Source organism: Callithrix jacchus, chromosome 22 (assembly GCF_049354715.1).
Source record: "Callithrix jacchus isolate 240 chromosome 22, calJac240_pri, whole genome shotgun sequence".
Taxonomy (NCBI): domain Eukaryota; kingdom Metazoa; phylum Chordata; class Mammalia; order Primates; family Cebidae; genus Callithrix; species Callithrix jacchus.
In genome coordinates, this window is record NC_133523.1 from 22,305,793 (window position 1) to 22,325,381 (window position 19,589).

The window sequence follows — 19,589 nt, forward strand, 5'->3', positions numbered from 1 at the left end:
AAAAAAAAAAAAGACTTTATATTTTAAAAGTATGAAAAAAATATACAAATGACCTTAAAAGATTTATTTGAAGGAAATATTGTGGCCTTATATCTATACTATTGTATAAATACTATCATATAAAATACTGTTTAATTTATATAAATGCAAGTTGTCTACAAATAACTATGCTAATTATTCTGATGTAATAGAAAGCAAAGTACAACTATAGATGTCACTGTTGAGTTTATACACTGAACTGTGTTTATTTGCTTTTGCAGTGGTGAGTACTTCAGCCTACAAATATAATGACCTTGGATTATCAGTTTTCTGTTAAAGAAACTTATCTCTTAATCTTTATTATTCTGTATTATTAGGTTTAATTCTATCTTTGTGCAAAGCTTCTGTGTACTCTTAAAATGAGCTATAGTCTGAACAAATCTGTGTCTACTTTAAAAGACTAATACTAAAAATGTAAACCTTTGCCAAAATAAAAACAATGAATTAATCTGAGGTCCTAGGTAAAAAAAAATCCTGAGTCGAGTAGTACTTTCCGGCGCTGTTGAACCTATTTTCTGTGCTGCACTGAGGCTCCTTTCTCTTCCGGTCCTAGGTGCTTTGGGAACCGCGGCTTAGGTGCAGACACGGCCAAGTCCAAGAACCACACCACACACAACCAGTCCCAAAAATGGCACAGAAATAGTATCAAGAAACCCCGATCACAAAGATATGAATCTCTTAAGGGGGTGGACCCCAAGTTCCCAAGGAACATGCGATTTGCCAGGAAGCAGAACAAGAAGGGCCTAAAGAAGATGCAGGCCAACAATGCCAAGGCCATGAGTGCACGTGCCGAGGCCATCAAGGCCCTCATAAAGCCCAAGGAGTTTAAGCCCAAGATCCCAAAGTGTGTCAGCTGTAAGCTCGATCGACTTGCCTACATTGCCCGCCCCTCAAGCTTGGGAAGAGAGCTCATGCACGCATTGCCAAGGGGCTCAGGCTCTGCCGGCCAAAGGTCAAGGCCAAGACCAAGGATCAAACCAAGGTCCAGGCTGCATGCAGCTCCAGCTTCAGTTCCAGTGAAGAGGGAGACTCAGGCATCTCAGATAAACTTCCCCTTTTTTTTCTAAGACTGTAAACTTCCCCTTTTCATTCCTAAGACTGTAAACCAAAGCCCTTTTCATATGTAATTCCTGAGACTGTAAACCGAGATCCTTTTCATATGTTAAGCTATAAACCTAAGATTCTTCCACCTGTAACATCTAAAGTATAAGTCTATATAAAGAAGAAACCTTCCTTTTTTCGGGGAGCTTGGCTGTTAGGCAACTATGCCACCTTGCTCCCGGCTGAATAAACTTCTTCCTCCTGTACTCGGTGTCCGAGAGATCCATTTCCTGTGGCTGCTCCTGCTACATTTTTGGTGCGTTGGCCGGGAAGCGAGTCTCAGATAGCAGACAGCGGGAAAAAGTCTCTTAGGTGGTTTTCCTAGCCCTGTGGAGCATCCCTGCATGGGGACTCCTGCTCGCTGGGGTGATGCATCCTGAGAGCGCTCCCAGGCAGGTATTTGCCCGGTGGAAAAGCCTCACAAGGGCGGAGCAGGGAGGCCCTGCTATATGGATCCACGAGCATTTGGGGGAGTCTGGACAACTGAATTTGGTAAGATTGAACCTGGGAAAGTAGCCCACCCTGTGTTTGGTGGAAGCGTGGCCTGATCACCCATGGGTGCCAGATTGGCACGTTAAAAGGTAGCTCTCTGTTGGAAGGAGAGAATTCGGATGTGTGTCTGTGTACGTGAAGGTCTGTCTGTGTTGTCTAGCAATTTGGTAAGATTGAACCCGGGAAAGTAGCCCACCCCGTGTTTGGTGGAACTGTGGCCTGATCACCCATGGGTGCCAGATTGGCACATTGGAAGGTAGCTCTCTGTTGGAAGGAGAGCATTCGAATGTGTGTCTGTGTGTGTCGAACAATTTGTAAAAATTAGAGACAGCCACATAAGACTGAGTGAGGAAGCCTCTGGGCGTTGTAAAAGGATTGAAGTGAATGTAAATTGGAAAGTGCTCCGTGCTGCCTCTTGCTAGGTGGGAACTGCGGTGAGTGAGCTAACACGTTCCTAAGTGTGGGAATTGTTTCTTTGAATTGTTAATATGGCTCACTCCCATAGCCATTCCACCCCTTTAGAAACCATGCTGAAAAATTTCAAGAAGGGATTTAGTGGGAATTATAAAGAAACTATGACACCAGAGAAATTGAGGGTTTTATGTAGGGAAGATTGGACAGCATTTAGGGTAGGTTGGCCCCCAGAGGGGACCCTAGACAGACCCCTTGTCTCCAAAGTAAGGCATGAGGTTATATAGGGCAAGCTAGAACACCTTGATCAATTTCCATACGTAGACTCATGGTTGCAGTTAGTGTTAAATCCTTCGAAGTGGCTAAGAGAGCAGGCAGGATTTGCATGCATGAATACTTCAGTTATTGGAAGTAGCTAACCAGGCGTTTGTAAACCAAGAGGCAGTAAGCCAGAGGGAAAATCATAAAGAAAGGGAACGTCAGGCTCAACGGAAGGCTGACTTGATAGCTGCTGCTATGAGAGGAACGCCCCCAAAAGCGTGGAAAAAGAGGGGTTCCCGGAAAGCCCCACAGTCTGCCTGCCTGCGCCTGCAACGCGATCAGTGTGCATTTTGTCAAGAAATAGGACATTGGAAAAAAATGCCCACAGCTAATGAAAGAACAGGGTGATCCTAAGCATGAGGATCCAGATAAAAAGTGACGGGGCTCTGTTCAATCTAATGGAAGGGCCACTGGACTAAAAGAGAGGGGGGCTGGACTCATGCCCCCAAAGAGCCCACAGTCCAGGTGACAACCCTGTAACCCCCCACGGGAAGAAACAGAACCAATATTGTTAAAGCTATTAAGGTGTTAAGAGAACAGACTTTCTTGTACTTAATGGACTGCCCCTGCCCCCCTTCTCCGGCAAAACCTCTTGTGCAAACCAAGGGCCACTGTCCCATTCAAGAAGGAGACTCCCTGCAGTTAAAAATGCCTCAGGCAGGGTCATCCTGGCTCTCACTGTCCCTTGGGAAGGAGAGTGGAGCCTTCCTAGCCAGAAGCAGAGGACTGATATTATCGCCCAGGCCCTTGCAGGGCTTGCGTGGCTTTGCACCCAACTCATACATGAGGTTGGGATTATTGCCAGCAGAGGATCGTTGTTTCACTCAATTGGACTTAAACAATACCTCCTTAGCATTGGACTGGCCTTGGAGGGTCAAAAACTATTTGCGTTTCAATGGCAGAAACCCAGAAGCAGGTGTAACCACTCAATGCACTTGGACCCATCTTCCCAGGGGCTCCTCTCATCATCCTAGGGGAGGCATTAGCCCATGACTCCCCCCAGAAGCTTCTTGCTTGCATGCTGCCCCCGTACACTGATAACCTTCTATTTGGACACCCCACGGCAGTCAGGTGCCCAAACAAATGCCTTAATTCAGCACCTGGAGGACTGGGTATAAAGTGTCTAAAAGAAAAGCCCAGATTTGCCAAAAAAGCGAATGCAGTATCTCAGGCTCACCTGGATGTTGGAAGGGGGAATGCAGCCTAGAAGCAGAGAGGAAGCAAGCTGCTTGCAAAGTGACAGAACCTGAGATTAAACAGCAGGCGAGAGAGCTCCTGGGAGTGGTGGGTTTTATAAATTGTGGATTTCCAAACTTCACAGTACTAGCCAAACCCCTCCATGATGTGACAGAGCGGGGTGACAAGGAGCCCTTTGAATGGGGAGCCCAGCAGCACTGGGCTTATAAGTTCCTGGGCTTATCAGGAACTGAAAACAAAACTAATGTCAGCTCCAGCTTTGGGGCTGCCTGATTTAACAAAGCCCATCACATTATATGTGGCAGAAAGAGAAAAAGTGGCAATTGGCATCCTAGTCAAAACAGTAGGACCTTGGCCCAGGCCTGTAGCTTACCTCTCCAAGCAGCTGAATGGAGTTTCCAAAGGATGGCCCCCATGCTTAAGAGCCCTGGCAGCAACTGCTCTGCTAGCACAAGAAGCAGAGAAGCTAACTCTGGGACAGAGCCTAAATATCAAGGCACCTCACACAGTAGTGACTCTAATGAACACCAGAGGGCACCACTGGTTATCAGATGTTAGGCTGACCAAATACCAGGGCCTGCTGTGTGGAAATCCCCGCATCGCCAGTGAAGTCTGCAACACCTTAAACCCTGCCACTTTGCTCCCAATGTCAGAAAGTCCGACAGAGTACAACTGTGTTGAAGTCCTGGACACAGTCTATTCCAGCAGGCCTGATCTTTGGGACCGGCCATGGACAGTAGTAGACTGGGAGTTGTATGTGGATGGGAGCAGCTTTGTCAATCCACGAGGGGACAGATGTGCAGACTACGCCGTGGTAACTCTGGACACTGTAATCAAGTCTGAATCCCTGCCTCAGGGCACCTCGGCTCAGAAGGCTGAACTCATTGCTTTAACTCAAGCCCTAGAGCTGAGTAAAGATAAGGTTGTAAACATTGACTCTGACTCTCCAAGTACATGGAGCTCGGTATAAAGAGAGAGGCCTGTTAACTTCAGGGGGAAAAGAAATAAAGTACCAGCATAAAATTTTGCAGCTGCTAGAAGCAGTCTGAAAGCCCCAGAGGGTGGCGGTCATACATTGCCGAGGACATCAGCCGGCCCACACCTCCGTGGCCCTGGGAAATTCCCAAGCTGATTCAGCAGCTCCTAAGGCAGCATCTACCCCCTACCGAATGGCAGTTACAGCCCCGCTGATTCCCCAGATCCCTGATCTAACACCTACTCACTCTAAGGAGGAAAGAGACTTTCTCCACACAGAAGGGGGGCAACTGATTAAAGAAGGATGGATCCAACAGCCAGATGGAAGAATAGCAGTACCACAGCTGCTGGGGTAGCAGGCGTACAAGCCATACATGAGACCACTCATTTAGGTCAAGAGTCACTTGAAAAGATGTTGGGCTGGTACTTTTACATCTCACACTTAGCAGCCTTGACCAAAACTGTGGCACAGCGATGCATTGCACGTTGGCAACACAACTCGAGGCAGGGTCCAACTATCCCCCTGGAATTCAAGCTTATGGAGCAGCTCTGTTTGAAGATCTCTAGGTAGACTTTATTGAAATGTCCAAGTGTGGAGGACATAAATATTTGTTGGTCCTGGTGTGCACATACTCTGGATGGGGCTGAAAAAGCCCATGAAGTAACCCGTGTGCTGCTTTGAGATCTTATCCCTAGGTTTGGACTGCCATTGCGCATCGGATCAGACAATGGACCAACATTTGTGGCAGATTTAGTCCAGAAAACAGCAACGGCTTTGGGTATCACCTGGAAACTGCACGCTGCCTACCGACCTCAGAGTCCCGGAAAGGTGGAAAGAATGAACCGGACCATCAAAAACAGCTTAGGGAAAGTGCGTCAGGGAACAGGGTTAGAGTGGGTACAGGCATTTCCCTTGCGGTTATTCAAAATTAGAGGCACCCCCTTTAGGAAAAGCAGGATATTCCCCTACCAAGTCTTACACCATAGGCCCCCTCCCCTACTTTGGCTACTCCTAGGAACTCCTCGGGAGTGGGGAGAGATTGAGTTAGGATGCTAGCTACCAGCTCTAAGGAGAATTGCTTAGGATACCTCAACCTAAGTAAATAACACGTGTCCTGGAAGCCTTTTTCTCCCCAGTTCACCCTTTCTCACTAGGATCACGTGTGGATAAAAGACGGAAGTACAGCCCCTCTAAAGCCACAATGGAAAGGACGACAGACCGGATCCTGACCAATCCAACAGCAGTGAAGGTAGAGGGAATCCCAGCCTGAATCCACCACAGCTGCATAAAACCCAGCAACAGCTGAGACGTAGACCAAGGCAAAAACTGCAGAATCATCTTAAAAGGACAACAAGCCTTGCTCCAGCCACGTCCCGGAAGCTGGCTGGTCCACGCACGGCCGAAGCATGAGGAGATTCATCGTGGGACTTGTTCTTCTCAATATTTGGACTTGCACAGTAGAAGCGTTAACGAACTTTGAAGAATGCCCTCAGTATGTACACCAGGTAGGGCATAAAAGTTACTGCCATTCTCCTGTCCTGCAGTTCTTATAAATGTATGGGGACACAGAAGGGAACCTGTTCATATAATGGCACTCAGTATAAGGGGTGTAATCCATGAGATGGACAGGCAGCTGTGTCATAGGCATCATTAAGCCCTCTTTCTTCCTATTATCTGTTAAGGTATGTGAGCTGTTAGGGCATCCAGTTTACTCCGCTAGCGAGAAGAGAGACCTAAACTAGGGAACTGGACAGATGATGAGTGGCCACTGAAGATAATTATTGAGTACTATGGGCCGACCACATGGGCTGAAGATGGCTCATGGGGATACCAGACCCCTATTTACATGCTCAACCAGATCATCTGGCTGCAAACTATTTTGGAAATACCCACTAATGAAACGGGCAAAGCTCTGTCCCTCTTGGCCCGACAAGAAACTCAAACGAGAAACGCGATTTATCAGAACTGGCTTGCCCTAGATTATTTGCTAGCAGCCGAGGGGGAAGTCTGTGGAAAATTCAATCGAACCAACTGCCATTTGCACATAGACGACCAGGGGCAAGCAGCAGGGGATATTGTGGGAGACAGGACCAAACTGGCACACCTGCCTGTAAGGGTGTGGCACGGATTTAACCCTGAGTCCTTATTTGGAGGTTGGTTCTCATCCTTGGGAGGATTCAAAACCCTCATCATAAGTGTTATAATAATAATAGGTGTTTGTTTACTGCTCTCTTGTCTACTCCTCCTGCTCCTTCAGATGATTAGGGGATTCATCACTACTGTAGTTAGCCCAAAAATGACATCATAAGTGTATTATATGAAAAATGATCAGTCGGTTTCTTCAGAAAATCAGAAAGTGAGAATGAAAGTGAGACCTCTCACTAATAAAGTGGTGAGGGTCTCAAAGGGGGAAATAAAGAGGGAGACCCAGGCATCTCATATAAAATTGCCCCTTTTTTCCTAAGACTGTAAACTTCCCCTTTTCATTCCTAAGACTGTAAACCAAAGCCCTTTTCATATGTAATTCCTAAGACTGTAAACTGAAACCCTTTTCATATGTTAAGCTATAAACTTAAGATTCTTCCATGTGAAACATCTAAAGTATAAGCCTACATAAAGAAGGAACCTTCCTTTTTTCGGGGAGCTTGGCTGTTAGGCAACGATGCCACCTTGCTCCCGGCCGAATAAACTTCTTCCTCCTGTATTCGGTGTCCGGGAAATCCATTTCACGAGGCCGCTCCTGCTACACCAGCTCAGGCTCTCAAAGGTGCCCAGGCCCCTACAAAGGCTTCAGAGTAGATATCTCTGTCTGCCAATGTAAGGACAAAAACTGGTGCGACCCCCCCGGGGCTGCCATCTGCATGGGATTGGGGTCCCCCTGTGCTATTCGTACAAATAAACCGGAGGCAGGATTTGTTAAAAAAACACAAAACCCTGAGTCGGGCCAGATACACTGGCTCACACCTGTAATCCCACCACTTTGAAAGGCCAAAAGAATGTATCACCTGAAGTCAGGAGTTTGGGAACAGCCTGGTCAACGTGGCAAAATTCCACCTCTACTAAAAATGTAAAACTTAGCTGGGCATGGTGGTGGGCACCTGTAATCCCAGCTACTTGGAAAGCTGAGGCAGGGGAATTGCGTGAACCTTGGAGGGAGAGGTGCAGTAAGCCGAAATTGAGACACTGCATTGCAGCCTGTGTGACAAGAGCAAAACTCCATCTCAAAAAAAAAAAAAGAACAATCCTGAGTCAAAAAAGGGCAAAAGGTTTATTTAGCTGCTAATATGATATACACATATTTAAAATGCAGAGAAAAACATCTACATATAATCTAAATGCTTTAAGAAGAGAGAGATTAGCAAAACATTCTTTATATTCAGTTATGAAAATAGAGCCCTTAAGGCCAGGCACAGTGGCTCATGCCTATAACCCCAGCACTTTGGGAGGCTGAGGTGGGCAGATCACAAGGTCAGAGGATTAAGACCATCCTGACTAATACGGTGAAACCCCATCTCTACTAAAAATACAAAAAAATTTGCTGAGCATGGTAGCGCATGCCTGTAGTCCCAGCTACTCGGGAGGCTGAGGCAGAGGATGTAGTGAGCTGAGATCATGCCACTGCACTCCAGCCTTGGTGACAGAGAAGACTATGTCTCAAAAAAAAAAAGAGAGAGATGAAAAGATATACTCCTAAAAAAAGAAAAGAAAACGAAAAAGATGCCCCATGGGAGCCTCACACACACACACAAAATATAGAGCTCTGTTTGGATGCAGTAATTCACACCTATAATCCCACCGAGGCAGGTGGATCACTTAAGGTCAGGAGTGCAAGGCCAGCCTGTTTAACATGGTGAAGCCCTGTCTCTACTAAAAATAGAAAAATTATAGGCCAGGTGTGGTGGCTCACACCTGTAATCCAAGCGCTTTGGAGGCCAAGGCAGGTGGATCACCTGAGGTCGGGAGTTCAAGACCAGCCTGACCAACATGGTGAAACTCCATCTTGAAAAAAAAAAGAAAATATAAAAATTATTAGCTGGGTATGGTGGCATGTGCCTATAATCCCAGCTACTTGGGAAGCTGAGGAACAAGAATTGCTTGAACCTGGGAGGTGGAGGCTACAGTGAGTGAAGATCACGCCACTGCACTCTAGCCTGTTGAAACTGTGAGACTTTGTCTCAAAAAGGAAAAGAAAAAAAGAGAGACTTTAATTTCTAACATATCTTCTCTCACAACACCCAGGTCTCTGGACATGTTAAACTCTTAAACATCTGAATTTTAGTAGACACTGGATTCAGACATCTAAGGAGTAGCCTTGGGCACACTGTATTTACTTGAAAGAATGCTTACGGGGAAAGAAGCAGAAGAGAAAGACATGCGATAAAATATTAGAGGGGTTCACATAAGTAAAGCAACTTCCTAGAGACCCATGAAGACAGCTGGATTCCTACATAATAACAGCAGAGACTATAACACCCCACAGACACTAATAAACGACTGAGGCAGAAAATTAACAAAGACATTAGGACCTAAACTTGACACCTGACCAAACAGTGACAACTAGAGTTGGCCAGGCATGGTGGCTAACACCTGTAATCCCAGCACTTTGGGAGACCAAGGTGGGCACATCATGAGGTCAGGAGATTCAGACCACAATGGCCAACAAGGTGAAACACCGTCTCTAGTAAAAAAAAAAAAAAAAAAAAATTGGCTGTGCGTGGTGGCTCATGCCTATAATAATCCCAGCACTTCAAGAGGGCCTAGGTAGGTAAATCACCTGAGGTCAGGAGTTCGAGACCAGCCTGACCAACATGGTGAAACCTCATCTCTTGGAAAAAAAAAAAAATATTGGCCAGGTGCGGTGGCTCACACCTGTAATCCCACCACTTTGGGAGGCCGAGGCGGGTGGATCACAAAGTCAAGAGATCGAGACCATCGTGGTCAACATGGTGAAACCCCGTCTCTACTATAAATACAAAAAATTAGCTGGGCATGGTGGTGCTTGCCTGTAATCCCAGCTACTCAGAAGGCTGAGGCAGGAGAATTTCCTGAACCCAGGAGGCGGAGGTTGCAGTGAGCCAAGATCGTGCCATTGCACTCCAGCCTGGGTAACAAGAGCAAAACACCGTCTTAAAAAAAAAAAAATCAGCTGCGTGTGGTGGCAGGCGCCTGTAATCCCAGCTACTCGGGAGGATCAGAGAGGAGAATCCCTCAAACCTGGGAGGCAGAGATTGCAGTGAGCCAAGATCACACCACTGCAATCCAGCCTGGAGAACAGAGCAAGAATCCAACTAAAAAATAAATAAAATGAATAAACATCTACGGAACTCTTCATCTAAAAACAACATAGTATGCAATGTTTCCACCACCACAGAGCACATTCTCTAAAACTGACCACTAAATTAGAAATAAAACAATCCTCCACAAATTCAAAAATTTCAAAATTATATCAGCAACAAAGTCAGACCACAGCTTGATCAAAATATAATTCAATACAAAGAAAACCACCTGAAACCAGACAACTACATGGAAATTAAACAACCTGAACTTGAATGCCTTTGGGCAAATAATAAAATTAAGGCAGAAATCAAGTTATTTAAAATAAAGGAGAACAAAGATACAGCATACCAGAATCACTGCAACACAGCTAAATAAGTAGTAAGAAAGAAATTTACATTAAATGAAAGTTGCCAGGAAATTTTTAAAAATTAAAAAAAAAAAGAGAGAAATTTATAGCATTAAAGGCTCAAATCGAAAAGCTAGAAATATCTCCGTTTAATAACCTGACATCCTAAACAAAAGAATGAGAGAATTGAGAGCAAATAAACCCCTAAGCTAGCAGAAAACAAGAAATAACTAGAATCACATCTGAGCTGAAGATTTAGACAGAAAAAAGTACAAAAGACTGGCCAAGCACAGTGGCTTATGCCTGTAATCCTAGCACTTTGGGAGGCTGAGGCAAGCGGATTGCCTGAACTCAGGAGTTCAAGACCAGCCCGGGCAACACGGTGAAACCATGTCTCTACTAAAATACAAAAAGATCAGCCGGGCATGGCAGCATGCACCTATAGTCCCAGCTACTCTGGAGGCTGAGGCAGAAGAATTGCTTGAACTCAGGAGGCGGAGCTTGCAGCGAGCAGACATAGCACTACTGCATTCCATCCTGGACGACAGAGCAAGACTCCGTCTCAAAAAAACAAAACAAAACAAAAAAAACTACAAAAGACTAAAAAATTAAAAGTAAATGTTTTGAAAAAACAGATAAGATAAATAAACCACTAGCTAGATTAATAAAGAAAAAAAGAGAAGATTAAAAAAAATTAAGCCTGGGGCAGTGTGGCTCAGGCCTATAATCCCAGCACTTTGGGAGGCTGAGGCGGGTGGATCACGAGGTCAACAGATCCAGACCATCCTGGTCAACATGGTGAAACCCGGTCTCTACTGACAATACAAAAATTACCTGGGCATGGTGGTGCGCGCCTGTAGTCCCAGCTACTCGGTAGGCTGAGGCAGAAGAATTGCTTGAACACGGGAGGCGGAGGTTGCGGTGAGCCGAGATCGCGTCATTGCATTCCAGCCTGGGTAACAACAGCGAAACACCGTATCAAAAAAAAAAAATTAGTAATGACAAATGGGCATTACCACTGACCTGACAAAAATACAATTGAAGTCTACAATGAGCACCTCTATGTAAAAAATCTAGAAGAAATCAATACATTCCTGGAAAAATACCTCCTCCCTAGACTGAACAAAAAAGAAATTGAACCCATGAATTAACCAATAAAAAGCTCCAAAATCGAATTAGTAACAAGTAGCTTACAACCAAAAAAAGTTCAGGACCAGATGGACTTACAGCTGAATTCTGCCAGATGTACAAAGAAGAGCTGCTATTATTTTTACTAAAACTATTCAAAATAATTGAGAAATGATTTCTCCCCAAGTTATTATATAAGAATAGCATCATTCTGATTTTTTAAAAAACCTGGCAGAGAAAAAACAAACAAAAAAACTTCAGGCCATTATTTTCTTTTTTTTTTTGAGACGGAGTTTCGCTCTTGTTACCCAGGCTGGAGTGCAATGGAGCGATCTCGGCTCACCGCAACCTCCGCCTTCTGGATTCAAGCAATTCTCCTGCCTCAGCATCCCGAGTAACTGAAACTACACGCGCGCACCACCATGCCCAGCTAATTTTTGTATTTTTAGTTGAGGCGGGGTTTCACCATGTTGACCAAAATGGTCTCGATCCCTTGACCTTGTGATCCACCTGCCTCTGCCTCTCAAACTGCTGGGATTATAGGCATGAGCCACCGCGCCTGGCCGAGGCCAGTATTTTTAATATTTAATAAATATTAACAAAAAAATCTTCAACAGAATACTGAAAAACCAAATCCAGCAGAACATCAGAAAGTTAATCAATTATGATCAAGTAGGACTTATCCCTGGGATGCAAGGTTGGTTCCAAATACACAAATCGGCAGGGCGTGGTGGCTCACGCCTGTAATCCACGTACTTAGGAAAACAAGGCGGGCAGCTCACCCGAGGTCGGGAGTTCAAGACCAGCCTGACCAACATGGTGAAACCCCATCTTATAAAATAAATAAACAATAAATAAATAAAAATGGAAAAAAATATATATAAATCAATAATTATCATTCATCACATAAACAGAACTAAAGGCAAAAACCACAAAAATATCTCAATAGATGGAGAAAAAAAGCTTTCAATAAAATTTAATATCCTTTATGTTATAACCTTCAACAAGCTAGGCATTGAAGGTACATACTTCAAAATAACAAGTGATGTGTGACACATTTACAGCCAACATACCAAACAGACACAACTTGGAAGCATTTTTTTTTAACTGACATAAGACAAGAATGCCTTCTTTCACCACTCCTATTCAACACAGAATCTGAAGTCCTGGCAAGAGCAATCAGGCAAGACAAAACAATGAAAGGGACCCAAACAGAAAGCGAGGTACTCATACTACATCCTCAGCAGAAAAGTTTTGTAAGCTGACAACTTCAACAAAGTTTCAGAACACAAAATAAACACACAAAAATTAGTAGCCCCTCTGTACATTAACAATATCCAAGCCAAAGGCCAAATTAAAAATACAATCCCATTTATAATTGCCACAAAAAAGAATAAAATATCTAGAAATACAGCTAAATAGGGAGATGAAAGATCTCTAGGACAAGAATTACAAAACACTTCTTCTTTTTTTTTTTTGAGACAGAGTTTCGCTCTTGTTACCCAGGTTGCAGTGCAATGGCGCGATCTCGGCTCATCGCAACCTCTGTCTCCTGGGTTCAAGCAATTCTCCTGCCTCAGCCTCCTGAGTACCTGGGATTGCAGGCACGCGCCACCATGCCCAGCTAATTTTTGTATTTTTAGTAGAGACAGGGTTTCACCATGTTGACCAGGATGGTCTTGATCTCTTGACCTCGTGATCCACCAGCCTCGGCCTCCCAAAGTGCTGGGATTATAGGCGTGAGCCACCGCGCCCGGCCACAAAACACTTCTTAAAGAAGTCAGAGATTAGCCGGGCATGGTGGTACATGCCTGTAGTCCCAGCTACTTAGGAGTCTCAGGCAGGAGAATCACTTAAACCCGGGAGGTGGAGGTTGCAGCGAGCCGAAATTGCAACACTGCACTCCCGCTTGGGCAAGAGTGAGTCCTTCCTTACAACATATACAAAATTTAACCTGATGAATAAATTCTTAAATGTAAAACTTAGAAGTATAAAAAACTATAGAAGATAACCTAGGAAATATCATTCTAGACGTGGGAACCGGCAAATTTTATAATGACGATACCAAAAGCTATTGCAACTAACTGACAAATGGGACCTAATTGAACTAAAAAGTTTCTTCACAGAAAAGAAAACTATTAACAGTAAAAACAACCTACAGAATTTAAAAATATATATATTTGCAAACTATGCTTTTGACAAGTCTAATATCCAGAATTCATAATGACTTTAATTAAATTTACAAGAAAAAAACAATCTCATTCAAAAGTAGGTGACTGGGCATGGTGGTTCACGCCTGTAATCCCAGCACTTTGGGATGCTGAAGCAGGTGGATAACCTGAGGTCAGAAGTTTGAAACCAGCCTAGCCCCCATGGTTAAACCTTGTCTCTACTAAAAATACAAAATTAGCCAGGCGTGGTAGTGCTTATGCCTCTAAAATGTTAGCTACTTGGGAGGCTGAGGAAGGAGAACAGCTTGAACCTGGGAGGCAAAGTTGAAGTGAGCCAAGATCACACCATCACACCATTGCATTCTGGCCTGAGCAACAAGAGGAAAACTGCGTCTTAAAGAAAAAAAAAAAAAAAAGTAGGCAAATAACATGAGCAGTTTTTTGCCTGCTTTTCAAAAGACATACATGTAGTAGCTAAAAAGCATATTAAAAATGCTCATTACTAGGCTGGGCACAGTGGCTCATGCCTGTAATCCCAGCCCTTTGGGAGGCTGAGGCGGGCAGATTGCCTGAGTTCAGGAGTTCGAGACCAGCCTGGGCAACACGGTGAAACCCTGTCTCTACTAAAACACAGGAAGATCAGCCAGGCATGGCAGTATTCACCTGTAGTCCCAACTACTCTGGAGGCTGAGGAAGGAGAATCGCTTGAACTCAGGAGGCGGAGGTTGCAAAGAGCAGAGATCGTGCTATTGCACTCCAGCCTGGACAACAGAGAGAGACTAGGTCTCAAGAAATAAATAAATAAATAATAAAATAAATATTAAAACTGCTCAATACTAATTAGAGAAATGCAAAGGAAAATCACAATGAGAGAGCATCTACACACCAGTCAAAATGGCTATTATACAAAGTAAAAAAAGAAACAACAGATGCTGACTGGATGTACGCCACCAGCGCTTTGGGAAGCCGAGGCAGGTGAACAGCCTGAGGTCAGGAGTTCAGGACCAATCTGGCCAACATGGAGAGACCCCACCTTTACTAAAAATGCAAAAATTAGGCCAAGTGTGGTGGCTCATGCCTGTAATCCCAGCACTTTGGTAGGCCGAGGCAAGTAGATCACGAGGTTAGGCGTTTGAGATCAGTCTGGCACACATAGTGACACTCCATCTCTACTAAAAATACGAAGACAATTAGCTGGGTATGGTGGTGGGCCCCTGTGTAAGTCCAGCTACTCGGGAGCCAAAAGAATCACTTGAACACAGGAGGCAGAGGTGTCAGTGAGCTGAGATGGAGCCATTGTGCTCCAGCCTGAGTGACAGTGCAAGACTGCATTTCAAAAAAAAAAAGCAAAAATTAGCTGGGTGGAGTGGCAGGCACCTGTAATCTCAGCTACTTGGAAGGCTAAGATAGAACCCTCCAGCCTAGGTGACAGAACAAGACTCCATCTCAAAGGGAAAAAAAAAAAGATTGCTTGAGCCCAGGAGGTCGAGGCTGCAGTGAGCAGATATCATGCCACTTGCACTCCAGCCTGGATAACAAAGTGAAACTCTGTCTCCAAAAATAAAATACAATAATTTAATAAAAACATAATATGGTGAATAAATATCATGAAATACTGTGTGGCCATAAAAAGAGATCAAGATAATTTCTTTTCTAGCAACATGGATGAAGCTAGAGACCATTATCCTTTAAAAACTAATGCAGAAACAGAAAAGCAAATTCATGGTATCATTTATAAATAGCTGGCTGAGGGCTCACATCTGTAATCCCAGCACTTTGTGAGGCCGAGGCAGGTGGATCACAAGGTCAGGAGTTTGAGACCAGCATGGCCAACATGGTGAAACCCTGTCTCTACTAAAAACACAAAAAATAGCCAGGCATGGTGGCCAGCATCGGTAATCCCAGCTACTCAGGAGGCTAAGACAGGAGAATCGCTTGAACCCAGGAGGCGACAGTTGCAGTGAGCCGAGATCGAGCCATTGCACTCCAGCCTGGGCAACAAGAACAAAACTCTGCCTAAAAAAAAAAAAAAAGAAAGAAAGAAAAGAAAAAAAAAAAAACCTAAATAATAAGAATACATGGACACAAAGAAAAGAGCAACAGGCCAGGTGTGGTGGCTCACGCCTATAATTCATGCACTTTGGAGGTTAAGGCAGGCGGATCACCTGAGATTGGGAGTTTGAGGCCAGCCTGATCAACATGGTGAAACCCTGTCTTAAAAAAAAAAAAAGGAAAGAAAGAAAGAAAAAAAACAACAAACACGGAGACTTAGTTGAGAGTGAGGGAAAAGGACAGAGAGAATCAGAAACAAATACTGGTTTGGCACCATGCTTAGTACCTCAGTGACAAAATCTGCACATCAACCATCATGACACAATTTTATTTATACAACAAACCTACAGATGTACCCATGAACCAAAAATCAAACTTAAAACGAAAATCTCCATGGGTGGGGAGAGTGCAATGTAAGCTGAAGGACTGGTTTGTACTACAAACAGTGGATTAGGTGGGGCTGCATTCTGATTTATTTTTGTGTCCATGCAGGCAGATGGGATTATGAACAGTTGGTCCAGAACCCTAGGATGGTGGAGAAATCATATTACTGCTGCAGATTCAGTGTCTGCTGGTGGGGATGTTCCAGGAGACTTGTAACCATTTTTTTTTTATGGTTTTGGCAAGAAGCACTGGGATCAAAAATGATGTGAATTTTCTGAGGGTGGTGCCTAGTCCTGGGAAGGCTGTAGGTACGTCAATGTCTTGTGGGTATGTTTGTAAGTGGGTGAAAATCTTGTGAAGGCAGCTGTGGCAAAGTGGGGTTTGTTATTAGAGCTCTGCCCTCTTAGAGGAGACCTGAAATCACAGGACAATGACCAGTGTGACAGCTTGTGTACAGGAGAGCACAGCCTCCCATCCCAAGCACGCGGAGTTCCATTCCAGGGAAGGCCTCTGTGCTATCTTTTTTCTGGCACAAAATGTGTCATTTACTGAACACCAAGCAATTCTCCAACGCTCACTGTCCAACATTTGAATTCTGACACCACACAGAGTCAGCACAGACCCTGATTCAGAGCACAGTCCCACAACACTGTCTCTACTACAGATGCCAGTCACAAACTTCATAGGCTGATCTATGCTTCTGAGCCACTGCTTAATTATTGGGGACTCCCAGAACATTCCTCAAGTTCAGTAATGTAATAGACTAACTCACAGAATTCAGTGAAACACCGGAGTTATGTTTACCAGTTTATTATAAAAGATACAACTCAGGCCGGACGTGGTCGCTCACACCTGTAGTCCCAGCACTTTGGAAGGCCCAGGCAGGTGAATCACTTGAGGTCAGGAGTTAGACACCAGCCTGACCAACATGGCAAAACCCCGTCTCTACTAAAAAAAATAATAATAATAAAAAAATTAGCTGGCTGTGGTGGCACGGACCTGTAGTCCCAGCTACGCAGGACGCTGAGGCAGGAGAATCGCTTGAACCTGGGAATTGGAGGTTGCAGTGAGTTGAGATCGCACCACTGCACTGCACTCGCCTGGCAACAGAGTGAGACTCCATCACAAAAAGCAATAATAACCGGGCGCAGTGGCTCACGCCAGTAATCCCGGCACTTTGGGAGGCCAAGGCGGGTGGATCACGAGGTCAGGAGATGGAGACTGTCCTGGTCAACATGGTGAAAGCCCGTCTCTACTAAAAATACCAAAACTTAGCTGGGCATGGTGGCGTGTGCCTGTAATCCCAGCTACTCAGGAGGCTGAGGCAGGAGAATTGCCTGAACCCAGGAGGCGGAGGTTTCGGTGAGCCGAGATCGTGCCATTGCATTCCAGCCTGGGTAACAAGAGGGAAACTCTGTCTAAAATAAATAAATAAATAAATAGATTAAAAAGACCTTTCATTCAAATGCATTTATTGGGTAAATTACTGGATTGAGAGAAACAAAATTCAGGCTTCACCAGCCATAAACTGCCAATTAACCTCTGATCACATAAGCAGAAAAAGTATACCTTAATCGTACAAATCAAGCAACAATGTAACTGTACCTAACCAGTTATTTAATTTTGTTTTCTTCATTGTGCACCTTTAAAAGTCTTTCCTTCAGCTGCTCCCATAAACCACAAACTACAAACCACAGCTGGGTGGTCCACAATTTTTGAATCACACTTTGTTTAAATTTCTTCTAAATTTTTGCGGTGATGCCCATAATATTTCTTTTTTTGAGACAGAGTTTCGCTTTTGTTGCCCAGGCTTGAGTGCAATGGTGCGATCCTGCCTCACCACAATCTCCACCTCCCGGGTTCAAGCGATTCTCCTGCCTCAGCCTGCCGAGTAGCTGGGACTACACGCATGCGCCTCCTCACCCTGATAATTTTGTATTTTTAATAGACACGGGGTTTCACCATGTTGGTCAGACTGATGGCGAAGTCCTAACCTCAGGTGATCCGCCCGCCTCGGCCTCCCAAAGTGCAACATCACTGGCGTGAGCCACTGCGCCCGACACTCTCATAAATTTGTAATAGGTGAAAAGAGGAACTGGGAAACCCCGGACCAAAGCTCTTCGCATTCATGAACCCGCACCCTTAATCAGGATTCTCCCCCGATGACCCTCCCGTGGTCCCTGCACAATCTGGGAGAGACGCATCCCTATGGATGCCGAGCCGCCCAGAGATGGCTCCAGGCCAGGGCACAGGCACTGCCCAGGGAAGAGACAGGACGCCTGAGGCCCGCAGTCAGCGAAGCCGCCATCTTATGGCTGAAGTGGGAGGCCGAGCTCGGCAAGCAGAACTCCGGAGAACTCCGGGCGCAGACTGTGGAGCTGACTGCGGGGAGGCCTGAGTCCCCCCACAGCCCCTTCCCCCCGATTTCAACCAGCCCCTCCAACTCTCGGGAGGTCGCACCCAGCACTCTCACCATTTCTAGGTTTCCAGAGGGTCCCGGCGTCTTAGCTGCAGATCTCCCAATTTATGTAGTTCGCAAGGCCACAGAGGCTGGGCCTCTAGGAGGAGAGGACACAGCAGAGAAAGTGAGACCTAGAGCTCCGGCTGCAGGGAGACACAAAAGTGCCGCCAAATCCCGGAAGCCGTCTTGTCTGCTCCAGCTGCATGCCTGATTGGACGGTTCGCAGCCCAGGGTTTCTGATTGGATAACGTTTAAGGTCCCGGCCCTTCAGGGCCTGAGTGACAGAAGACGCGCTCAGACTCTGGGCTGAATGAAGAGTGACAGCCTAAGCTGCAGCCTTTTCAGCCAGGGCTTCTTTTTTTAACTGAGCCAAGCCCATCCCAGAGGGTATTTGCATTTAACCTTGTGTATAAGATCATATACATTACAAATGATATTCGGCTACTCACAAATAAAAATAATGTAAGTATTATTTTAGAATTTCAGATTTTATGACCTTTGTGGCTTCTGGTCCATTGAGTAGGGAGCTTGAGCCTTTAAAAAAAAGAGGCTTTTTGCAAGGGACTGAAAAGCAAAAAAAAAAAAAAAGAGAGAAAATCCTCTGAAATCAAATGTGAGCCATACGTGAATTTTAAATTTACTAATAGTCAGGCACGTCGCGGTGGCTCGCCTGTAATCCCTGCACTTTGGGAGGCCGAGGCAGGTGGATCACGAGGTCAAGAGATCGAGACCATCCTGGTCAACACGTGAAACCCTGTCTCTACTAAAAATACAAAAAATTAGGTGGGCATGGTGGCGCGTGCCTGTAATCCCAGCTTCTCAGGAGGCTGAGGCAGGAGAATTGCCTGAACCCAGGAGGCAGAGGTTGCAGTGAGCCGAGATCATGCCATTGCACTCCATCCTAGGTAACAAGAGCGAAACCCCGTCTCAAAAAAAAAAAAACATATATATATATAAATAAATTTTCTAGTAGTCAAACTTTAAAAAGAAAAAAACAGTGAAATTTATTGTTACAATCTAATTAACTTAATATATTTAAAGTATTTAATATGGACGCCAAATGCAATTATTAATGAAACACACACACACACACGTATATAAAACTAAATTTTGAAAATAACTCTGTATTTTACCTTTATCCCACATTGCAATTCAGACCAGCCACATTCCAGGCTCCCAGTAGCCACATGTCACCTATAGCTGCCACATTAAAGTGCAGCTCTGATGTCTGGT

The 19,589-nt window shown here is 44.9% G+C and overlaps 1 pseudogene across 1 annotated transcript in view; it reads right to left on the bottom strand.

The window, feature by feature from the left end:
* Positions 1-18,548, bottom strand: part of LOC144580789 (uncharacterized) — a 40,662-nt pseudogene extending 22,114 nt beyond the window's left edge. Inside the window, exon 1 of the transcript XR_013530932.1 lies at positions 18,369-18,548. The product of XR_013530932.1 is annotated as an uncharacterized LOC144580789 (transcript). The remainder of the gene's footprint in view (positions 1-18,368) is intronic.
* Between the last annotated feature and the right edge of the window lie 1,041 nt (positions 18,549-19,589).